Source organism: Chiloscyllium punctatum, chromosome 19 (assembly GCF_047496795.1).
Source record: "Chiloscyllium punctatum isolate Juve2018m chromosome 19, sChiPun1.3, whole genome shotgun sequence".
NCBI classification, from domain to species: domain Eukaryota; kingdom Metazoa; phylum Chordata; class Chondrichthyes; order Orectolobiformes; family Hemiscylliidae; genus Chiloscyllium; species Chiloscyllium punctatum.
The window spans coordinates 42,393,911-42,418,289 of record NC_092757.1 but is presented as its reverse complement, the minus strand read 5'-3'; the positions used below and the strand labels follow the sequence as shown (position 1 = coordinate 42,418,289).

General features: G+C 45.1%; 1 protein-coding gene across 4 annotated transcripts in view; it reads right to left on the bottom strand.

Annotated features, from left to right (window-relative positions):
• The window catches only part of LOC140491290 (collagen alpha-1(XXVI) chain-like), a 214,319-nt gene that overhangs the window by 69,724 nt on the left and 120,216 nt on the right, over window positions 1-24,379 (bottom strand). The window lies entirely within an intron of this gene.

Below are 24,379 nucleotides of genomic sequence, written 5' to 3'. Positions count from 1 at the left end.
ATTACCCTTGTTCATTAGCTCAGCCACAACCCTCTCATCGTCCACATCCAAACACCTCCCAAACCTCTCAACAAAAATTACAGCAGGTCTGTAACTTTGAAAACGCCATTAACTGCCCCTCACAAAGGGCTCTTCCAACCACCAACCTCTTTTGTCACACCATGGATATTGGATAATGTTTACTCTGGTTTACATGTTTGCCTGTGTCAGATCTACAATTGTACATTGCTGAATTCAATATACCTTCCAGTATTTATGAGGTTCTGAAAAATACAAACATAACAAGTACATGTTTCCTTCTTTAATTTCTTGAGGATTCAAGGATTTACCCAGTAATGCCAGATTCTGCATATTTAATAGCAGCTTCTGTTGATGACAGCATTGAACTTCAATGTGCTTTAGAGTCACTGAACACCATTTCCAGCATTGACTGTAACTGGCTGCAACATTATGTATAAACTGAGGTGAAGAGTCAGTCTGACGTATCTGACATCACCTGACCATCTGGAATCATTTTGACAATTTCATGGTCCCACCTGTTCTTGAAGTTTTTTTTCTACTGTTACAATTCCTTTTGCTCCCTGAGCTGTCTCATGGCTATCAGGAGTTCACTGCTTATTGAAACAATGCTGAAAAATAGTTCCACATTTTCCAATCCCCAATTGGGGTCGAAATGAAATCAGCTATCAATTCAATTCAAAGACCTTGGAGCATAGTTTGAAAATGCCTAAGTACACGGATCTCTGGGTTATCCAAACCAATAAGACATTTTTATAAATTAAACTGACTTCGTGCATTGAAAGATCCTGCCTTCGAGTGCTTGAATTCTCCAGTGATCTCTAATGTATACAACTGCTGTTCATTGTCTACAACATACAGCAGGAACATTAAGTATTGGGATGTGTTTTTTGTTCTTAGAGTCTGAGACATTCAAATTAGTGTCATACAGATCAGATAGAATGCCACAATCTAACAATGCCTCAAATACCAATGTGCCTTTATCATTTTTCAAAGTACCTATTCTTGTGGTTTGTCTCAGATGGCTACCAGGTTAGTCACCAAATAAGGCTAGATTCATGATTTGGATTTGCACCTTTGACATGGAACTACAGCTAAGAGGAACATCAATAAAATAATTGAGATTTGACATGTTCCAGATGAGAGCCTGTTGGAGTACATTGCAGAGGGATACATAGCTGCAGGAATGCCAGTTATAGCACAGTTTAAAATATGGCTCCTCTTTAACTTCTGCAGATTGTAGGTTATTAGAATGGTGTTTTGAGCCTGTCAGACCCACAACAAGAATTATATAGTGTTTGCCAAGTAAATGAGGCTTCTATCAGTTAATGAATCCAGGTATGGAGAGAGGTTTAACTATAACATCTTTCAATGACAAACTCTATTTCTTAATCTACAAAAGGAGAGTAGGGATGATATATTCAGGATCACTGGAAATAACTAATGAATGGTTAGGCACAGAGCCCAGGTTGCCTCTCCGATAGAACAAGTCCAGCAAATCTCACACCCATCATCCTTTTCCCATTGCTACCCACATTAGTTTTAAGTATTTATCTAATTCTCTTCTAAAAGTAATGACTGAACCTACTTCCACCACTGCTTTAGGCAGTGCATTGCAGATCTGAACCACACGCTATGAAAAATTATTTTTCCTCATGTTACACTTGATACTTTTGCCTATAACCTGATATCAAAGTCCTCAGGTTTCAGACCAGTCTGCCAATGGAATTGGTTCTTCCCTATTCTCTCTGTCCTCAGGGTTCTGAACACTTCAATCATATCTTCTCAACATTTACTTCTCCAAGGATAACAGTCTATATTTCTCCAAACTGTCATTGTAACTCATGTCCCTCACTCGGAAACAATTCTCCTAAATCATTTCTGCTCCCTTCTTCTGAAGTGCACAATTGGACACGGTTCTGGAAAGACCTATTATGTGACAGTTTATCAAACATGTTTTCGAAGTCCATGTACCATGTAACTTCTCTGTTACTTCCTCAAAAAACTTAATCAAATTAGCTAAACACGAATGGCCTTAAATACAATTGAACCAGAAGTGACTAAACGGTGGCACAGTGGTTAGCACTGCTGCCTCACAGCGCTGGAGACGCGGGTTCAATTCCCGCCTCAGGCGACTGACTGTGTGGAGTTTGCATGTTCTCCCCGTGTCTGCGTGGGTTTCCTCCGGGTGCTCCGGTTTCCTCCCACAGTCCAAAGATGTGCAGGCCAGGTGAATTGGCTATGCTAAATTGCCCGTAGTGTTAGGTAAGGGGTAGATGTAGGGGTATGGGTGGGTTACGCTTCGGCGGGGCGGTGTGGACTCGTTGGGCCGAAGGGCCTGTTTCCACACTGTAAGTAATCTAATCTAATCTAATAAACCACAGACTCTACAACTATTGAGAAAGTGCTGGAGGAATCGTGTAATTGAGGATGTAAAAGGAAGATGGAGCGCAGAGAATCTCAATCTTAACTGTCAGCTGTCCGGGAGAGAAAAGAGGTGGAGGAGGAACTTACATTTAGACCATAAGACATAGGAGCAGAAATTAGTCCATTCAGCCCATCTAGTCTGCTCCACCATTCAATCATGGCTGATAGATTTCTCAACCCCATTCTCCTATTTGTCCCTATAATCCTTGATCCTTTTGATACTCAAAAACCTATCTCTGTCTTACATACACTCAATAACCTAGCCTCCATAGCCTCCACTCTCAGGCTGAAGAAGTTTATCCTTATTTCTGTTCTAAAAGATCTTCCCTTTATTCTAAGGATGTGCCCTCGGGCCCTAGTCTCTCTGACCAAAGGAAACATCTTCCCAATATCTACTCTGTCCAGGCCATTCAGTATTCTGTCTGTTTCAATAAGCTTCTCCCTCATCCTTCTAAATTCCATCGTATATAGACCCAAAGTCCTCAAATCTTCCTTATATGTTAAGTTTTACATTCATGGAACTGTATGGTTTAAGTATTTTTCGGGACATCGTAAAGTGCTTCGGAATTAATTATGTGCACTCCCCTACCAGGGGAAAGCCTCAGCATCCAGGTCTCTGGCACTGAGCCTGGCTCTGTGGCTCAGAAGGGAAGTGGGGAGAATAGGAGAGTGATAAGTGGTAGAAAATTCAATGGTTAGAGGAACAGCCAGGAGATTCTGTGGTCACGAATGAGACTCCCTGATGGTATGTTGCCTCCCAGGTGCCAGGGTCAGGGATGTCTCGGATCAGTCCACAGGATTCTTAAGAGGGAGAGCGAGCAGCTAGAAGTCGTCTTACACATCGGTACCAATGACATAGCTAGGACATGAGGACCTGAAAAGTGAATACAGAGAGTTAGGTTGAAGCTAATATGCAGGACGAGCAGTATTAATCTGAGGATTGCTACCAGTGCCACGGACTAGTGAGGCTCGGATCAGAGAGCGAGGGCAGATGAACACTTGGGCTGCAGGGCTAGTGTAGAAGGGAGGGTTCAGATACGCGGATCATTGGGATACCCTCTGGGAACGATAGGACCTGTACAAGAAGGATGGGTTGCACTTGAACTGGAGGGGCACCAATATACTGTGGGTGGCACGGTGGCACATTGGTTAGCACTGCTGCCTCACAGCGCCAGAGACCTGGGTTCAATTCCCGACTCAGGTGACTGACTGTGTGGAGTTTGCACATTCTCCCCGTGTCTGCCTGGGTTTCCTCCGGGTGCTCCTCCCACAGTCCAAAAATGTGCAGGTCAGGTGAATTGGCCATACTAAATTGCCCGTAGTGTTAGGTGCAGGGGTAAATGTAGGGGAATAGGTCTGGGTAGGTTGCGCTTCGGCGGGTCGGTGCAGACTTGTTGGGCTAAAGGGCCTGTTTCCACACTGTAAGTAATCTAATCTAATTTAATACTGGGTGGGAAGTTTGCTACAGATCCTTGGGAGAGTTTAAACCAGTTTAGCAGGGGCGGGGGGGGGCTTGGGAACCGGAGTTACGGATCTATGGAGGGAGTAGCTACTGAACAGCCAGATACAATTTGCAGAGAGTCTGTGAGGAGAGATAGACAGTTGTTAGGGCAAAGTTGCAGTCAGTGTGATGGGCTGAAATCTGTCTATTTAAATGCGACTATCAGGAATAAGGGTGATGAACTTAGAGCATGGATCAGTACTTGGATCTGTGATGTTGTGGCCATTAAGGAGGCTTGGATATCACAGGGGTAGGGATGGTTGTTGAATATTCCAGGATTCAAACGTTTTATATGGAGGGAGGTAAAAGTGGTGGTGGAGTGATATTGATAATCAGGGATAGCAATGCTACTGCAGAAAGGGAGGTCATCGCGGAGGGATGGTGAACAGAGTCAGTATGGGTGGAAGTCAGAAACAGGAAATGAGCAGTCACTGTGTTGGAAGTTTTCTACAGACTCTCCAGAAGCAACAGAGACATGGAGGAGCAGATTGTGAGGCAGATTTTGAAAAGGTGCAAAAGTAACAGGATTGGTGTCATGGGTGACTTTAACTTCCCTGATATTGAATGGAACCTCCTTAGTTCAAATAGTTTGGATGGAGCAATTTTTATCATGTCCAGAAATGGTTCCTGTCTCAATATGTAGATAGGCCAACTAGAGGGAAAGCCATATTGGATGTAGTGCTTGGCAACAAATCAGGCAGAGTGTCAGAGCTCTCAGTGGGAGAGCATTTCGGTGATAGTGATCACAACTCTCTGACCTTTACCATGGTCATGGAGAGGGATAGGAGAGGGTGGTATGGGAAAGTATTTAATTGGGAAAGGGGGAATAACAATGCTATTAGGCAGGAACTGGGGCATCTAAATTGGGAACAGATGCTCTCAGGAAAATGCATGACAGAAATGTGGAGGTTGATTAGGGATCACTTGCTGAGAGTGCTGGATAGGTTTGTCCCACTGAGGCAACAAGGGATGGCCTGTTGAAAGAACCTGGGGTGACAAGGGATGTGGAACATCTAGTCAAGAGGAAGAAGGAAGCTTCCTTAAGGTTGAGGAAGCAAGGATCAGACAGGGCTCTAGAGGGCTACAAGGTAGCCAGGAAAGAACTGAAGAATAGACTTAGGAGAGCTAGAAGGGAGCATGAAAATATTTGAGCAGTTAGGATCAAGGAAAACCTTAAGGCATTCTACACTTATGTGAGGAACAAGAGCATGACCAGAGTAAGGGTAGGGTGGATCAGGGATAATGGACGGAACTTGTGTCTGGAGTCAGAAGAGGTAGGGGAGGTCCTTAATGAATACGTTGCTTCAGTATTCACTAGTGAGAGGGACCTTGTCGTTTGTGAGGACAGCGTGAAACAGGCTGATCTGCTCGAACTGGTTGCCATTAAGAAGGAGGATGTGCTGAAAAATTTGAAAAATGTAAGGATAGATGGAATATACCCAGGGTTATTACAGGAAGCAAGGGAAGAGATTGCTACACCTTTGGCAATGATCTTTGTGTCCTCATTGTCCACTGGAGTAGTACCAGATGATCGGACGGTGGCAAAGAAAGAGAAATTGGATAATCCTGGGAATTACAGATCAGTCAATTTTATGTCTGTGTTGTGCAAATTATTGGAGAAGACTCTGAGAGACTGGATTTATGATTACATGGAAAACTAAAGTTTGATTAGAGATAGTCAGCATGGCTTTGTGAGGGGCAGGTCATGCCTCACAAGCTTTATTGAATTATTTGAGGATGTGACAAAACAAATTGATGAAGGTAGGCATAGTGGCTTTTAGGGCGGGCATGGTGGGTCAGTGGTTAGCACTGCTGCCTCACAGCGCCAGGGACCCAGGTTCGATTTCCACCTCGGGTGACTGTCTGTGTGGAGTTTGCACATTCTCCCCGTGTCTGTGTGGGTTTCCTCCGGGTGCTTCGATTTCCTCCCACAATCCAAAGATGTATAGGTCAGGTGAATTGGCCATGCTGAATTGCCCATTGTGTTAGGTGCATTAGTCAGGAGTAAGTATAGGGTAGGGGAATGGGTCTGGGTGGGTTACTGTTTGGAGGGTCGGTGTGGATTTGTTGGGCCAAACAGCCTGTTTCCAAACTGTAGGGAATCTAATCTAATCAAGAGTAGAGCAGTGCATGTGGTGTGTGTGGATCTTAGTAAGGCGTTTGTTAAGGTTCCCCATGGTAGACTCATTCAGAAAGTAAGGAGGTACGGGATATAGAGACATTTAGCTGTCTGGATACAAAATTGGCTGGCCCACAGAAGACAGAAGGTGGTAGCAGATGGAAAGTATTCAGCCTGGAGCTCGGTGACCAGTGGTGTTCTGCAGGGATCTGTTCTGGAACCTCTGCTCTTTGTGATTTCCATAAGTGACGAGGATGTGTAAATGGATGGGTGGGTTAGTAAGTTTGTGGATGACATGAAAGTTGGTGGAGTTGTGGATAGTGTGGAGGGCTGTTGTAGGTTGCAACCGGACATTGACAAGATGCAGAGATGGGCTAAGAAGTGGCAGATGGAGTTCAACCGGGAAAAGTGTGAATTCTGGAAGGTCAAATTTGAATTTAGATTACAGGGTTAAAGGCAGGATTCTTGGTAGCGTGGAGGAACTGAGGGATCTTGAGGTCCATGTTTATTGGTCCGTCAAAGTTGCTACCCAAGTTGATAGGGTTGTTAAGAAGGCCTATGGTGTGTTGGCTTTCATTTGCAGGGGGGTTGAAGTTAAGAGCCATGGGGTTACACTGCAGCTCTACAGAGTCCTGGTTAGACCATACTTGAAATATTGTGTTCAGTTTTGGTCGCCACATGATAGGAAATATAGTGCTGTTCACTGTTGCTGGCATCAAACTCCTGAAAATCCCTCCCTAAAAATACAATCTAATCAATCTAAAGTACATGGACTACAGCAGTTCAAGACAGCAGCTCACCATCACGTTCTCAAGGGCAAGTAGGGACAGGCAATAAATGTTAGCCAACCAGTGATGCCCACACCTTTTATTAATCCACACTTCTTCAAATTACTGGTAATTTTGTTTTGAATTATCATTTGCAAAAGGTTCCTCATTGCTGAAATTAAACTGACTGGCCTGTAATTGTTAATGCTATCCTTACTTGTGCATTGAACAAGGTGTTAGATATCACTTCCTCAGTATGTTTATGTAATTAATGCTCAAGTTATTAAAATGTACAGTACATAAGCTTACTGATAAAATGTCTTACTGTGTAGTCATAACTTGGAGATGCCAGTATTGGACTGGGGTGTACAAAGATAAAAATCACACAACACCAGGTTATAGTCCAACAGGTTTGTTTGGAAGCACACTAGTTTTCGAAGCGCCGACCTGATAAAGGAACAGTGCTCCAAAAGCTAGTGCTTCCAATTAAACCTGTTGGACTATAACCTGGTATCGTGTGATTTTTAACTTCTTACTGTGTATATATCATTATAGTGTTGTTTTAAAAAAATCCAACTTAAAGCTTTTCTAAGTACCCTTCCTAAGAATCATAGAATCATACAGAATGGAAACAGACCTTCCAATACAACTCATCCGCACCAACCATACTTCCCAAACTGACCACCTCCCATTTGCCAGCATTTGGTCCATATTCCCTTAAACCCTTTGTATTAATATACTCATCCAGATACTCCAATGTAACTTAAAAATGAATATGGGGAGTTTTCACTCAGGTACATTTATACCTTTAGCCATCAGTGCATTAGTGACAAAATTAATTGTTTCTGGTTGGGAACTGCTATAATTATGCTCTGTAGAGATCAGTATTAATATCCAGTGTTAGGCTAAAGGCAACTGGTGTAAAAGAAAGTGAATAGTTTTTATTAGAAAACCACCTCCAGCAGAGGGAGAAAGAAAAGGCTCCATGAGAGTCAAACTGCAAAAGATATGTATCTGAAGCAAACAGCAAGAGAGACTAAGGTGGTTCTGTACATCAGTAACAGTGTGCTGAAGGTCAGTAACGAGATGCTGTAGGCCAGTAAAGTGATGCTGTAAGAAGGTAACACGATGCTGTCGGTCAATTGCGTGATGCTGTAGGTGAATAATGTGATGCTTTAGGTCAGTAATTTGATGCTGTAGATCAGTAACATGGTGCTCTAGGTCAATAATGTGAATGTGCATATCAGGAAATCCTTTTTTTGTCATTGATGTCATGTTGTAGGGCAGTAATCGGCACGGTGGCACAGTGGTTAGCACTGCTGCCTCACAGCGCCAGAGACCTGGGTTCAATTCCCGCCTCAGGCGACTGACTGTGTGGAGTTTGCACATTCTCCCAGTGTCTGCGTGGGTTTCCTCCGGGTGCTCCGGTTTCCTCCCACTGTCCAAAAATGTGCAGGTTAGGTGAATTGGCTATGCTAAATTGCCCATAGTGTTAGGTGCAAAGTAAATGTAGGGGAATGGGTCGGTGTGGACTTGTTGGGCCGAAGGGCCTGTTTCCACGCTGTAAGTAATCTAATCTAATCTAATATAGTAGTGTATGTTAATAATGTAAACCTGTATCTCTGTAATGTGATACTGTCAGTCAGTAATGAAGAGCCAGAGGTCAGTAAGGGTCATTGCAGATCAATTATGTGATGGCATGGGTCAGGAATATGATGCTGTAATCCCAGTAATACATTGCTGTAGGTCAGTTATGTGGTGCTATAGCTCAATAAAGTGCTGCAGTTGGTCAATAATGTGATGCTGTATGTCATTAACACAAACCTATAGGTCAGTAACATGGTGCTGTAGGCCAGAAATAATATCCCAAAGGCGTGTAATGCAGCGCCATAGGTCAATAATTCAAACCTGTAGGTCAGCAATGCAGTATTGTAGGTCAGTAATGTGGTGGACAAAGTCAGAAGTCACAAGACACCAGGTTGTAATCCAACAGATAGCAATCACAAACTTTCAGAGTGTAACCCCTTCATCAGGTGAAGGGAAACGCTCCAAAAGCTCATGATTTCAAATAAACCTGGTGTCGTGTGACTTCTGACATTGTCCACCACAGTTCAACATCAACACCTACACATCACAAGTAATATGGTGTTGTAGGTTAATAATGTGAATTTGCAGGTCTGTAATGTGATACTGTCAATCAGTAATGCTGTGCAAGTAAGGCATATTGCAGTTGAATTATGTGATGCTGCAGGACAGTAATATGGTGCTGTAATGTGATTTGATTTATAAATTGAATATAGATTCCTGCAACTGCTGTGGTGGGATTTGAACCCACAGTCCAGAATGTTAACTGGGTCACTGGATTAGTAGTTATGTAATATTATCACTATACCATCATCTAGTCATTGTCACTTGTCTAAAGTCAACCTTTACACTTTAAACGTGGTTGTTCTGGTTTAATTTTATCCAGTCTCAAAAGAAAGGACCTGCTGTTATTCAAAAGCCACTCGGCCTGAGGACCTTCAAAAGTATGTCACAGTCGATGCAGTAACTGTTATAGGAAACAATGGCAACACTTCTAAAAGACTCTTGGCTGTAAAATGTTCTGAGACTTCCTAAGGTTGTGAAAGATGCTGGAATAATTGCAAGTCCACTCTTTCTTCCTTGAACTGGCAAAGCCTGGCCAAAACTAAAGGCAAGATTGTCAACTGGATTTCATGACTCCCAGCAGTTACAACATTCCCCTTTTATAGACGGACTCCAGAGCAGGGTATCTGTTTAGCAGACACCCTGCGGCAGCTATTTGCTGACATGTCAGTAAACCACAGACTGCTGACAGGATTAAGGTAAATAAAAGGCTAGTTCTCTGGGTAAGTAACTTTTTCAGGAACTAGTTCTCCAGGGCAATGTGATTTTTTTTTAAAAGATCTTTCTATAGAACTGAAGGGTCTTGAGATTGTTTACAGAATTCCATGTGAAAAAAAGCCAAAAAATGGGGGGGAAATAAAACCAGTCAAGTGTAGCCTTGGACTAGCTCTGAGATTTAAACTAAACTTGTGTCAGGAAAATTATTCAGCTTCGAATTGTTTCAAGGAAATGTCGATTTTTCTGTTTTTTTTAAGCTAATTTCCTGTAATTGACTTCCTTTCCTGCAATCCAAATGTAACGGTACCCCTTCTAAAACCGGAAGCTGATGATGAGAAACTGTTTCTTGCACCATCTCATGGAAAATAGCATTTAAAATTTGTTTCAAGTTATCAACACATAAACAAGTGTTGAAACCTGTGTGATGGTATGTTTTAGTGTGTGGAGGGGGACGATGTTGCACTTAATAAGAAATTCATTACATTTTCTCTGTAAATTAAAACTACAGCTCTACAGATTTAATTCTTTAGCCTTTATTTACTGACCAGTAACAAAGAATTTGAGCAGGTGGCTCCACCAAGTGGGTCCAAACCCCACTACAGTGGCTGTGAAATTTAAATTTGTTTGGTCAAATAAAACTTGAATAAAAAATCTGGTATTCATAATGACGACCATGAAACAATTGGATTGTGGTGAAGACCCATCTCAAAGTCCTTCACGAAAGGAAATTTGCCATCCTGACCTAACCTGATGTTGAAGTGAGATTAGCGAAGATAGGTTAGCACCGACTAGATAGGCCAAAGGGTGTCTTCCATGTTGATGAAGCTAAAGCTCTACATGTCATTCCAGTCAACTCTCCTTAATGTTGAGAAAATGAAGGTAGATAAAAATTACAAGTCTTGCCGACAATACCCACATCCTGTAAATGAATAATGAAAACTTGCTTCCCAGGAAGGAACTGAACCCTTAAGATTTTGTTGATTTGAAAGAAACAAGTGAGGCAGCTTTGAAATGCTCCAGCCATTGAGAGGAGAGACATGGTCAACACCAAGCAAGACTTGTGCATGCAGGATCTCCTCCTGAACGGATGGGGAAGATCTATCAAGTCCCAGATTCGGGGCTTGAACTGGGCATGTGGGTTCACGCAGTACAGGAGAAACGTGAGGAGAAACTAATAAATGGCTCCTGGTGTGCTAGGGTGGCAAAAATGAATGAACAATATAAGGGCAACAGCACATTACTGACATGCATCACTGAATTACTGACCGACAGCACTGCATTACTAACCTACATTATTGGGTTACCAAACTACACCATCACACAATAGATTGCAATGAACTTTACTGACCCATGGTACAGCATTACTAACTAATAGTGCCACATTAGAGATGCACCAATTTGCATTATTAACAGACACTACCAGATTACTGAGTTACAACCCAACATATCTGACCAAAAACATGGCACTCCTGAGCTACAACATTGCAACATTGACCAACAGGATTTTATTTCTGACCTGCAGCACCACATAAGTGACCAACAGTCACATTACTAGCATACAGGTTTGTGTTACAGTGGTTAGCACTGTAACACAGCGCTAGGGACCCAAATTTGATTCCAGCTTCGGGTGACTGCATGCGTGGAGTTTGCACATTCTCCTCATGTCTGCATGGGTTTCCTCCGAGCACTCCGGCTTCCTCCCACAGTCCAAGGATGTGAAGATTAGGTGAATTGGCCATACTACATTGCCCATAATGTACAGGGATGTGTCGGTTCGGTGCATTTCACACGGTAAATGTGGAGTAATGACTAATCCACATTAGATTAGATTAGATTAGATTACTTACAGTGTGGTTCTGGGTGGGTTACTCTTGGGAGGGTTGGTGTGGGCTTGTTGGGCAGAAGAGCCTGTTTCCACACTGTAGGGATTCTATGATATTATCAACATACAGCAGTACATTACTGACCTACAGCACCACATGACTGACACAGATTTGCATGACTGACCTACAGCATCACGTTACTGACTTACAGCATAGCCTTACTGACCTACAGCGTCACATTACTGACCTACAGCATCACGTTACTGACCTACAGCATAGCCTTACTGACCTACAGCGTCACATTACTGACCTACAGCATCACATTACTGACCTACAGCGTCACGTTACTGACCTACTGCATCGCATTATTGACCTACGGCATCGCATTACTGACCTATAGCATCAAGTTACTGACCTACAGCATCACGTGACTGACCTACAGCATCACGTTACTGACCTACAGCATCATGTTACTGACCTACAGCATCACGTTACTGACCTACAGCATCGTGTTACTGACCTACAGCATCGCATTACTGTCCGACAGCATCATGTTACTGACTTACAGCATCACGTGACTGACTTACAGCATCACTTTACTGACCTACAGCATCGCGTTACTGACCTATTGCATCGCATTACTGACCTACAGCATCGCATTACTGACCTACAGCATCGCATTACTGACCTACAGAATTGTGTTACTGACCTACAGCATCGCGTTACTGACCTACAGCATCGCGTTACTGACCTACAGCATCACATTACTGACCTACAGCATCGCGTTACTGAGCTACAGCATCACGTTACTGACCTACAGCATCGCATTACTGACCTATAGCATCATGTTACTGACCTACAGCATCGCGTTACTGACCTACAGCATCGCGTTACTGACCTACAGCATCACATTACTGACCTACAGCATCGTGTTACTGACCTACATCTTCGCATTACTGACCTACAGCATCGTGTTACTGACCTACAGCATCGAGTTACTGACCTACAGCATCGCGTTACTGACCTACAGCATCGTGTTACTGACCTATTGCATCGCATTACTGACCTACAGCATCGCATTACTGACCTACAGCATCGTGTTACTGACCTACAGCATCGAGTTACTGACCTACAGCATCGCGTTACTGACCTACAGCATCGCGTTACTGATCTACAGCATGATGTTACTGACCTACATCTTCGCATTACTGACCTATAGCTTTGCATTACTGACGAAGAGCATCACTTTACTGACCCACAACATTGTGTTACTGACCTACAGCATCGCAATACTGACTACAGCATCGCATTATTGACCTACGGCATCACATGACTGACCTGCGGCATCACGTTACTGACCTACAGCATCGTGTTACATACCTGCAGCATCATGTTACTGACCTACAGTATCATGTTACTGACCTACAGCATCGTGTTACTGACCTGCACCATCGCGTTACTGACCTACGGCATCGCGTTACTGACCTACAGCACCGCGTTACTGACCTACAGCATCATATTACTGACTTACAGCATCGCATTACCGACCTACAGCATTACATTACTGACCTACAGCATTGTGTTACTGACCTACAGCATCACATTGCTGACCTATAGCATCGCATTAATGATCTAGAGAATTGCATTACTGCCCTACAGCGTCGTAGTACTGATCTGCAGCATCGCGTTACTGCCGTACACCATCGTGTTCCTGACCTACAGAATCATGTTTTTTGATAGATTAGATTAGATTACTTACAGTGTGGAAACAGGCCCTTCAGCCCAACAAGTCCACACCGACCCGCGGATGCGCAACCCACCCATATTTACCCCTTCACCTAACACTAAGGACAATTTAGCCTGGCCAATTCACCTGACCTGCAAATCTTTGGACTGTGGGAGGAAACTGGAGCACCCGGAGGAAACCCACGAAGACACGGGGGGAGTGTGCAAACTCCACACAGAGAGTCGACTGAGGCGGGAATTGAACCCGGGTCTCTGGCGCTGTGAGACAACAGTGCTAACCACTGTGCCATCCTGCCGCCCATGTTACTGCCAACAGCATCATTTTACTGACCTACAGTGTCGCATTGCTGACCAACAGCATCTTGTAACTGACCTACAGCATCACATTACTGATCTACAGCATTGTGTTACTGACCTACAGCATCACGTTACTGACCTACAGCATCACGTGACTGACCTACAGCATCACTTTACTGACCTACAGCATCACGTTACTGACCTACAGCATCGTGTTACTGACCTACAGCATCGCATTACTGACCGACAGCATCATGTTACTGACTTACAGCATCGTGTTACTGACCTACAGCATAGCCTTACTGACCTACAGCATCGGGTTACTGACCTACAGATCGCATTATTGACCTACAGCATCGCATTACTGACCTGCAGCATCACGTTACTGACCTGCAGCATCACGTTACTGACCTGCAGCATCACGTTACTGACCTACATCATTGCATTATTGACCTATAGCATCACGTTACTGACCTACAGCATCAGGTTACTGACCTACTGCATCATGTTACTGACCTACAGCATCATGTTACTGACCTACAGCATCGCGTTACTGACCTACAGAATTGTGTTACTGATCTACAGCATCGCGTTACTGACCTACAGTATCATGTTACTGACCTACAGCATCGCGTTACTGACCTACAGCATCGCGTTACTGACCTACAGAATTGTGTTACTGATCTACAGCATCGCGTTACTGACCTACAGCATCGTGTTACTGACCTACAGCATCGTGTTACTGACCTACAGCATTGCATTACTGATCTACAGCATCGAGTTACTGACCTACAGCATCGCATTACTGACCTACAGCATCGCATTACTGACCTACAGCATCACTCTATTGCCCTACAGCATCGCGTTTTTGCCCTACAGCATCATGTTACTGACTTACAGCATCATGTTACTGACCTAGAGCATCGCGATACTGACCTACAGCATTGCGTTACTGACCTAAAGCATCGCAGTACTGACCTACAGCATTACGTTACTGACCTACAACGTCACGTTACTGACCTACAGCATCGCAATACTGACTACAGCATCACATTATTGACCCAGGGCATACGTGACTGACCTACAGCATCACATTACTGATCTAGAGCATCGTGTTGTTGACATATAGTATCGTGTTACTGACCTACAGCATCACATTACTGACCTATAGCATCGTGTTACTGACCGAGAGCATCATGTTACTGACATACAACATCACATTACTGACCTACAGCATCGCATTACTGACCTACAGTATCATGTTACTGACATGCAGCATCACATTACTGATCTACAGCATCGCGTTACTGACCTTCAGCATCGCGTTACTGCCCAACGTTACTGCATTACTGACCTACAGCATCATGTTACTGCCAACTGCATCATTTTACTGACCTACAGCATCACATTACTGACCAATAACATCTTGTAACTGACCTACAGCATCACATTACTGATCTACAGCATCATGTTACTGACTGATAACATCGCATTACTGACCTACTGATGCTGTAGGTCTGTAACGCGATGCTGTCAGTAACGCGATGCTGTAGGTCAGTAACGCGATACTGTAGATCAGTACTGACTGACAGCATCGCATTACTGATCTACAGCATGATGTTACTAACCTACAGCATCGCATTCTGATACAGCATCACGTTACTGACTCACGGCGTCGCATTACTGACCTACAGCATCGCGTTACTGCCCGACGTTACTGCATTACTGACCTACAGCATCATGTTACTGCCAATTGCATCATTTTACTGGCCTACAGCATCACATTACTGACCAATAGCATCTTGTAACTGACCTACAGCATCACATTACTGACCTACAGCATCACTTTACTGACCTGCAGCAGGACATTACTGACCTACAGCATCGCTTAACTGACTGACAGCATCGCATTACTGATCTACAGCATGATGTTACTAACCTACAGCATCACATTACTGATCTACAGCTTCGCGTTACTGACCTACAGCATCACGTTACTGACCTACAGCAGGACATTACTGACCTACAGCATCGCATTACTGATGTACAGCACCACATTGCTGACCTACAGCATCATGTTACTGCCAACTGCATAATTTTACTGACCTACAGCATCAAATTACTGACCAATAGCATCTCGTAACTGACCTACAGCATCGCATTACTGACCTACAGCATCGCATTACTGACCTACAGCATCGCTCTTTTGCCCTTACAGCATCGCGTTTTTGTCCTACAGTATCATGTTGCTGACCTACAGCATCGTGTTACTGACCTACAGCATCATGTTACTAACGTACAGCATCGCATTACTGATCTACAGCATCGCGTTACTGAACTACAGCATCACTTTACTGACCTACAGCAGGACATTACTGACCTATAGCATCGCATTACTGATGCACAGCACCACTTTGCTGACCTACAGCAACGCATTACTGACCTGCAGTATTGCGTTACTGACCTACAGCATCATGTTACTGCCAACTGCATTATTTTACTGACCTACAGCATCAAATTACTGACCAATAGCATCTCGTAACTGACCTATAGCATCGTGTTACTGACCTACAGCGTCACATTACTGACCAACAGCATCTCGTAACTGACCTACAGCATCACATTACTGATCTACAGCATCATGTTACTGACCTACAGCATCACATTACTGATCTACAGCATTGCGTTACTGACCTACAGCATTGTGTTACTGCCCTACAGCATCGTGTTACTGACCTACAGCATCGCATTACTGATGTATAGCACCATATTGCTGACCTACAGTGTCGCATTACTGACATGCAGCATCGCGTTACTGCCCGACATCATCGCGTTACTGACCTACAGCATCATGTTACTGCCAACTGCATCATTTTACTGACCTACAGCATCACATTACTGACCAATAGCATCTCGTAAATGACCTACAGCATCACATTACTGATCTACAGCATCGCGTTGCTGACTGACAGCATCGTGTTACTGACCTACAGCATGATGTTAGTGACCTACAGCATTGTGTTATTGACCTATAGCATCGCGTTACTGACCTACAGCATCATGTTACTGACCAACAGCATCACATTACTGATCTACTGCATCGTGTTATTGACCTACAACATTGTGTTACTGACCTATAGCATCGTGTTATTGACCTACAGCATCGCATTATAGACCTACAGCATCGCGTTACTGATCTACATCATCACGTTACTGAGCTACAGCATCGAGTTACTGACTGACAGCATCGCATTACTGACCTCCAACATGATGTTACAGACCAACAGCATTGCATTACTGATACAGCATGATGTTACTGACCTACAGCATCATGTTCCTGACCTACAGCATCACATTACTGATCTACATCATCACGGTACTGACCTATAGCATCACGTTACTGACCTACAGCATCACTTTACTGACCTACTGCATCACATTCCTGACCTACACCATCGCTTTCCTGACCTACACCATCTCATTACTGACCGACAACATCACGTTACTGACCTACAGCATTGCAGTACTAATCTACAGCATCATTGACCCACGGCATATGTGACTGACCTACGGCATCACGTTACTGACCTACAGCATCGTGTTACTGACCTACAGACCTACAGCATCGCGTTACTGATCTACAGCATCACGTTACTGACCTACAGCATCGCATTACTGACCTACACCATCGCATTACTGACCTACACTACCATTTTCCTGACCTACAGCATCACATTACTGATCTATATCATCATGTTACTGACATATAGCATCACATTACTGATCTACAGCATCATGTTACTGACCTACAGCATCGCATTACTGACCTACACCATCGCATTACTGACCTACACTACCATTTTCCTGACCTACAGCATCACATTACTGATCTATATCATCATGTTACTGATCTACAGCATCACATTACTGATCTACAGCATCATGTTACTGATCTACAGCATCGCATTACTGACCTACAGCATCATGTTACAGACATACAGCATCACATTCCTGACCTGTAGCATCATGTTATTAACCTACAGCATCACATTACTGACCTACAGCATCGCGTTACTGCCTGACGTTACTGCATTACTGACCTACAGCACCATGTTACTGCGAACTGCATCATTTTACTGACCTACAGCATCACATTACTGACCAATAACATCTTGTAACTGACCTACAGCATCACATTACTGACCTACAGCACCATGTTACTGCGAACTGCATCATTTTACTGACCTACAGCATCACATTACTGACCAATAACATCACGTTACTGCCCTACAGCATCGCGTTACTGACCTAGAGCATCGCGTTACTGACCTAGAGCATCACATTACTGATCTACAGCATCGCATTACTGACCTACAGCATCATGTTACAGACATACAGCATCACATTACTGACCTATAGCATCATGTTATTGACCTACAGCATCACATTACTGACCTACAGCATCGCGTTACTGACCTACAGCATCACGTTACTGACCTACAGCATCGCAGTACTGACCTACAGCATCGCAGTGCTGACCTACAGCATCGCAGTGCTGACCTACAGCATCATGTTAGTGACCTATAGCATCGTGTTACTGACCTAGAGCATCGCGTTACTGACCTACAGCATCACATTACTGACCTACAGCATCACATTATTGACCCACGGCATACATGACTGACCTACGGCATCACGTTACTGACCTAGATCAGCATCATGTTACAGACCAGCAGCATCGTGTTACTGACCTATAGCATTGCATTACTGATGTACAGCACCACATTGCTGACCTACAGCGTCACATTACTGACCTGCAGCATCGCGTTACTGCCCGACATCATCGCATTACTGACCTACAGAATCATGTTACTGCCAACTGCATCATTTTACTGACCTACAGCATCACATTACTGACCAATAGCATCTCGTAACTGACCTACAGCATCACATTACTGATACAGCATCATGTTACTGACCTACAGCATTGTGTTATTGACCTACAGCATCGCGTTACTGGTCTACATCATCACGTTACTGACCTACAGTATCGTGGTACTGACCTACAGCATCATGTCACTTACCTACAGCATCGCGTTACTGACTTACACTATCGTTTTACTGACCTACAGCATCGCGTTACTGACCTACAGCATCGCATTACTGACCTACAGCATCGCGTTACTGACTGACAGCATTGCATTACTGACCTACAGCATCGCATTACTGATACAGCATGATGTTACCGACCTACAGCATTGTGTTATTGACCTACAGCGTTGTGTTATTGACCTACAGCATCATGTTACTGACCTACAGCATCACATTACTGACCCACAGCATCGCATTACTGACCTACACCATCATGTTACTGACCTACATCCTCACTTTACTGACCTACAGCATCGCGGTCCTGACCTACAGCATCGCGTTATTAACCTACAGCATCACTTTACTGACCTACATCCTCACGTTACTGACCTACAGCATTGCGTTACTGACCTACAGCATTGCATTACTGACCCACATCATTGCATTACTGACCTACAGCATCATGTTACTGACCTACAGCATCATGTTACTGACCTACAGCATTGCATTACTGACCCACATCATTGCATTACTGACCTACAGCATCATGTTACTGACCTACAGCATCATGTTACTGACCTACAGCATCATGTTACTGACCTACAGCATCATGTTACTGACCTACAGCATTGCATTACTGACCTACAGCATTGCATTACTGACCTACAGCATTGCATTACTGGCCTACATCATCGCGTTACTGACCTACAGCATCATGTTACTGACCTACAGCATTGCATTACTGACCTACAGCATTGCATTACTGGCCTACATCATCGCGTTACTGACCTACAGCATCATGTTACTGATCTACAGCATCATGTTACTGACCTAAACCCTCTCTACACTCACTGTGCACAACCCTCACCTAAACTCCCCCTACACTCACCGTGAACAACCCTCACCTAAACTCCCCCTACACTCACCGTGAACAACCCTCACCTAAACTCCCCCTACACTCACCGTGAACAACCCTCACCTAAACTCCCCCTACACTCACCGTGAACAACCCTCACCTAAACTCCCCCTACACTCACCGTGAACAACCCTCACCTAAACTCCCCCTACACTCACCGTGAACAACCCTCACCTAAACTCCCCCTACACTCACCGTGAACAACCCTCACCTAAACTCCCCCTACACTCACCGTGAACAACCCTCACCTAAACTCCCCCTACACTCACCGTGAACAACCCTCACCTAAACATCCACTACACTCACCGTGAACAACCCTCACCTAAACATCCACTACACTCACCGTGAACAACCCTCACCTAAACTCCCCCTACACTCACCGTGTACAACCCTCACCTAAACTCCCCCTACACTCACCGTGAACAACCCTCACCTAAACACCCCCTACACTCACCGTGTACAACCCTCACCTAAACTCCCCCTACACTCACCGTGAACAACCCTCACCTAAACTCCCCCTACACTCACCGTGTACAACCCTCACCTAAACTCCCCCTACACTCACCGTGAACAACCCTCACCTAAACATCCACTACACTCACCGTGTACAACCCTCACCTAAACTCCCACTACACTCACCGTGAACAACCCTCACCTAAACTCCCCCTACACTCACCGTGAACAACCCTCACCTAAACTCCCCCTACACTCACCGTGAACAACCCTCACCTAAACATCCACTACACTCACCGTGAACAACCCTCACCTAAACACCCCCTACACTCACCGTGAACAACCCTCACCTAAACATCCACTACACTCACCGTGTACAACCCTCACCTAAACTCCCCCTACACTCACCGTGTACAACCCTCACCTAAACACTCCCTACACTCACCGTGAACAACCCTCACCTAAACATCCACTACACTCACCGTGAACAACCCTCACCTAAACTCCCCCTACACTCACCGTGAACAACCCTCACCTAAACTCCCCCTACACTCACCGTGAACAACCCTCACCTAAACTCCCCCTACACTCACCGTGAACAACCCTCACCTAAACTCCCCCTACACTCACCGTGAACAACCCTCACCTAAACTCCCCCTACACTCACCGTGAACAACCCTCACCTAAACCCTCTCTACACTCACCGTGTACAACCCTCACCTAAACTCCCCCTACACTCACCGTGAACAACCCTCACCTAAACTCCCCCTACACTCACCGTGAACAACCCTCACCTAAACTCCCCCTACACTCACCGTGAACAACCCTCACCTAAACTCCCCCTACACTCACCGTGAACAACATTCACCTAAACACCCCCTACACTCACCGTGAACAACCCTCACCTAAACTCCCCCTACACTCACCGTGAACAACCCTCACCTAAACTCCCCCTACACTCACCGTGAACAACATTCACCTAAACTCCCCCTACACTCACCGTGAACAACCCTCACCTAAACTCCCCCTACACTCACCGTGAACAACATTCACCTAAACTCCCCCTACACTCACCGTGAACAACCCTCACCTAAACTCCCCCTACACTCACCGTGTACAACCCTCACCTAAACTCCCCTACACTCACCGTGAACAACCCTCACCTAAACTCCCACTACACTCACCGTGTACAACCCTCACCTAAACTCCCCTACACTCACCGTGAACAACCCTCACCTAAACTCCCCCTACACTCACCGTGAACAACCCTCACCTAAACTCCCCTACACTCACCGTGAACAACCCTCACCTAAACTCCCCCTACACTCACCGTGAACAACCCTCACCTAAACTCCCCCTACACTCACCGTGAACAACCCTCACCTAAACTCCCCCTACACTCACCGTGAACAACCCTCACCTAAACCCTCTCTACACTCACTGTGCACTACCCTCACCGAAACTCCCCCTACACTCACCGTGAACAACCCTCACCTAAACATCCACTACACTCACCGTGAACAACCCTCACCTAAACTCCCCCTACACTCACCGTGAACAACCCTCACCTAAACTCCCCCTACACTCACCGTGAACAACCTTCACCTAAACTCCCCCTACACTCACCGTGAACAACCCTCACCGAAACTCCCCCTACACTCACCGTGAACAACCCTCACCTAAACTCCCCCTACACTCACCGTGAACAACCCTCACCGAAACTCCCCCTACACTCACCGTGAACAACCCTCACCTAAACTCCCCCTACACTCACCGTGAACAACCCTCACCTAAACTCCCCCTACACTCACCGTGAACAACCCTCACCTAAACTCCCCCTACACTCACCGTGAACAACCCTCACCTAAACTCCCCCTACACTCACCGTGAACAACCCTCACCTAAACATCCACTACACTCACCGTGAACAACCCTCACCTAAACTCCCCCTACACTCACCGTGAACAACCTTCACCTAAACTCCCCCTACACTCACCGTGAACAACCCTCACCGAAACTCCCCCTACACTCACCGTGAACAACCCTCACCTAAACTCCCCCTACACTCACCGTGAACAACCCTCACCTAAACTCCCCCTACACTCACCGTGAACAACCCTCACCTAAACTCCCCCTACACTCACCGTGAACAACCCTCACCTAAACTCCCCCTACACTCACCGTGAACAACCCTCACCTAAACTCCCCCTACACTCACCGTGAACAACCCTCACCTAAACTCCCCCTACACTCACCGTGAACAGCCCTCACCTAAACTCCCCCTACACTCACCGTGAACAACCCTCACCGAAACTCCCCCTACACTCACCGTGAACAACCCTCACCTAAAGTCACCCGATACTCACCGTGAACAACCCTCACCTAAACTCTCCCTACACTCACCGTGAACAACCCTCACCTAAACTCTCCCTACACTCACCGTGAACAACCCTCACCTAAACTCCCCCTACACTCACCGTGAACAACCCTCACCGAAACTCCCCCTACACTCACCGTGAACAACCCTCACCTAAAGTCACCCGATACTCACCGTGAACAACCCTCACCTAAACTCTCCCTACACTCACCGTGAACAACCCTCACCTAAACTCTCCCTACACTCACCGTGAACAACCCTCACCTAAACTCTCCCTACACTCACCGTGAACAACCCTCACCTAAAGTCACCCGATACTCACCGTGAACAGCCGACACGTAAACTCCCCCTACAATCACCGTGCACAACCCTCACCAAACTCCCCCTACACTCACCATGAGCAACCCACACCTAAACCCTGTCTAAACTCACTGTGAACATCTGCAAGTTCACTGATGACACCATTATTGGAGGCCGGATATCAAACAATGGCAAGTCAGAATACAGAAAAAGAGTCAGAGTGCTTGATAATGTGGTGTTTCAGTAACAATCTCTCCCTCAACATCAACAAAACTAAAGATCTGATCATTAATTTCATCATGAAGCAAAGAGCAGGGCACACACCTACCTACATCAATGGGGCTTAGGTGGAGATGTTGGAGAGGGTCAAGTTCCAAGGAGTGATGATCCCCAACAATCTGTCCTCATCCACCCATGTTGATGCGACAGCTAAGGTTGCACACCAATGCCTCCTCTTCCTCAGGAGACAAAGGAAATTTGGCATGCCCACAATGACTCATAGCAATTTTTTGGGATGTGCCAATGAAAGCATTCGATCTGGATGCATTATAGCTTGGTATGGCAACTGGTCTGTTGAAGACGGCAAGAAATTACAGAGTTGCAAATGCAGCCCAATCCACCACAAAATCCAACCTTCCATCTGTTGATACCATCTACACTTGTGGCACTCCACTGGTCGCAGGCCTCCAGTCTGAAAAACAACCTCCTCCACCATGCTCTGTCTTCTATCTTTGACCCAGTTCTGTATTCAAATGGCTAGTTCTCCCTGTATTCCATGAGATCTAACCTTGCTAACCAGTCTCACATGGGGAACCTTGTCGAACGTCTTACTGAAGTCCATATAGAATACATCTACCACGCTGCCCTCATCAATCCTCTGTGTTACATCTTCAAAAATCTCAATCAAGTTTGTGAGACATAATTTCCCACGCACAAAGCCATGCTGATATCCCTAATCAGTCCTTGCCTTTCCAAATACATGTACATCCTGTCCCTCAACAACTTGCCCACCACCAATGTCAGGCTCACAGGTCTTTACTTCCTTGGCTTGTCCTTGCCACCCTTCTTAAACAGTGGCACCACGTTTGCCAACCTCCAGATTTCCGGCATCTCACCTGCGACTATCGATGATACAAATATCTCAGCAAGAGGCCGAGCAATCACTTCTCTAGCTTCCTACAGAGTTCTCGGTTACACCTGATCAGGTCCTGGGGACTTATCCACCTTTATGCATTTCAAGACATCCAGCACTTCCTCCTCTATAATATGGACATTTTGCAAAACGTCACCATCTATTTCCCTGCATTCTATATCTTCCATATCCTTTTCCACAGTATTACTGGTGCAAAATACTCATTTAGTATCTCCCCCATCCCCTGTGGCTCCACACAAAGGCCGCCTTGCTGATCTTTGAGGGACCCTATTCTCTCCCTAGTTACCCTTTTCTCCTTAATGTATTTGTAAAAACCTTTTGGATTCTCCTTAATTCTAATTGCCAAAGCTATCTCATGTCCTCTTTTAGTCATCCTAATTTCCCTCTTAAGTATACTCTTACTGCCTTTATACTCGTCTAAGGATTCACTCGATCTATCCTGTCTATACCTGACATAAGCTTCCTTCTTTTTCTTATCCAAACCCTCAATTTCTTTAGTCATCCCGCATTCCCTATACTTACCAGC